Source organism: Globicephala melas, chromosome X, assembly GCF_963455315.2.
Source record: "Globicephala melas chromosome X, mGloMel1.2, whole genome shotgun sequence".
NCBI classification, from domain to species: Eukaryota; Metazoa; Chordata; class Mammalia; order Artiodactyla; family Delphinidae; genus Globicephala; species Globicephala melas.
In genome coordinates, this window is record NC_083335.1 from 96,956,140 (window position 1) to 96,958,202 (window position 2,063).

The window sequence follows — 2,063 nt, forward strand, 5'->3', positions numbered from 1 at the left end:
CCCAAACCTCAAATTTCATTGTAGAACACCTCACTGGCCAGACTCTCCGGCTTTGCTCCACTCTGCTAAGTTGCAGGAAGTCAGTGAGTGTTGAGCACATATAGTGGAAAAGATCAATTTAATAATTAAAAGGCTGCATTTTCACACCAGTGCCTGCTCACATCTTTTTGCCATTCTAGTCTAGTCTATCCTATTCTATTCTATGTCTGTATATATATATGTATGTACACCCAATACTGCTATCACCTACTTCAGTTTCTATTATTTCTACCTGTGGTTACCGATCAAGTGTTCTCTTTCATCTGGACAGTAGGCCACAGTGAAGTCTCATAGGTATTTCCTGCACACGTGCGCGCACATGCACACACACATACACACAGGCAACCATCCCACATTCTTACACATTTACTATTCTCCTTTTTATGCACCACTGGCACAGTTTTTTTGAGATATTCTGGTGATACTTATTCCCAGGGACAAAAAAAATAGAGAAACAGATGTTAAAAAAAATAACAAAAAGATAAATAATAATTGTCAGCCCTGAAATGTCTAAAATTAATGTTCCCCTGATGCCATGATAATCTAAACTAAAATCTCCCAAATTCTATCTCTAGCATATCATTTTTCCTCTATTCCTCTTAGCCTCATTATTATTTTCCTGAGTTTGCCCCTCTTTTAATCTTGGGGTTAAGTTCCTTAGTCCCTCTATATTCAATAAGTATATTGATATTACAGAGAGAATCTGTTATGCCTAATAGTGAAGTTCTTACATATCTGGGCCTGATGGGCCATTAATGAAGCAGAAGAATGGTAGTCAGTAAATATGCATAACATTATGATAAACCTGTTTCTAGTTCTGTCTTTTGCTAGTTATATATCCTTGGGCAAATTATTTAACTCTCTTAGTTCCAGTTTCCTCATCTGTAGAATGGAGAAAAATAATAATACCTTCTAAGTAGAGTTACTGTGAGAATTAAATAAATTAATGCATGTAAATCACTTCGCTCAATGCCTGACGCACACTTGATAAATCTAAACTTATTTTGTTATTATTACTTGTTTAATTAGATGTAATATATATTCTACAATTGGAATGATACAGTAAACAGTTAGCATAGCCCATGTGAAAAGATGACATGTAAATTTGTGAAAGCTTTCATATTTTAAATGAAATTAATTGAACAAAAGCTCAAAGACGAGATGCTAAATCTTGAGAGTAAAATAAAATATGGAGACTGGAGGGCCAATGAGACAAATTGAAAACCAAAATAACATGACTACAAATTTAATAAATAAATGAGAAAAACTGGAGACAGTAAACCTGGATAAAAGTCATTTCCATCAATAGGGAAAGCCTTTTTGTATCCTCAGGGAATGGAGAGAGAGACAGAGATAGAGACAGGCAGACAGAGATAGAATAGTTAAACTAATCAGAGAGAATATTTGGACACCAATCAAAAATGAACCAGTATTATGGATAATTGGCATCCCTAAAGAAAAGATATCTATAAATAAAACATAAAAGGCACACAGAGGTATAATACTGGGAAATTTAACTGAAATGAAGGGAGAATTGAATCTACAGATTAAAAGAGCAGATTGTTTATCAGTGAAACTCATTCAAAACGATTGACATCAAGGCACATCCTGTTAAGTTATTGAATTTTAAGGATAAAGAAAGCATTCTACTGCAATCTGGGTATAAAAAGCAAAGCCACTGAGGGAATAATAAAGTGGACCATAGAAATCTCCATAGTTACACTGAAACTAGAATAGAAATGTACAAATATCCTCAATGTTCTGAAAGAAATAAAATATGTTCTAAAATAATTTATTCACCCAAATTGCCATTCAAAAATAAAGGCAAAAAGCAACATTTGGGTCTAATTATAATGAAACCTAGTTGATCTAGAAATGATTAAAAAATGGGAAATTTGGGATAAAATGCTTGGTGGTGTAAATTGATTCCATTTTAAGTTAGAACTCAAGAAACTAAAATTGCAGTTAGAAATGTAAATTTATCTTAAATACAAAGTAAAAATGAAATACAAGTACTGTCATTA

General features: G+C 33.1%; 1 non-coding gene across 1 annotated transcript; it reads left to right on the plus strand.

Moving 5' to 3' along the window:
* Positions 1-1,060: 1,060 nt before the first annotated feature.
* LOC115846036 (U6 spliceosomal RNA) lies at positions 1,061-1,166 on the plus strand. Its single transcript, XR_004036755.1, has one exon. It is a non-coding gene; the product is annotated as a U6 spliceosomal RNA (small nuclear RNA).
* The last annotated feature ends 897 nt before the right edge of the window (positions 1,167-2,063 follow it).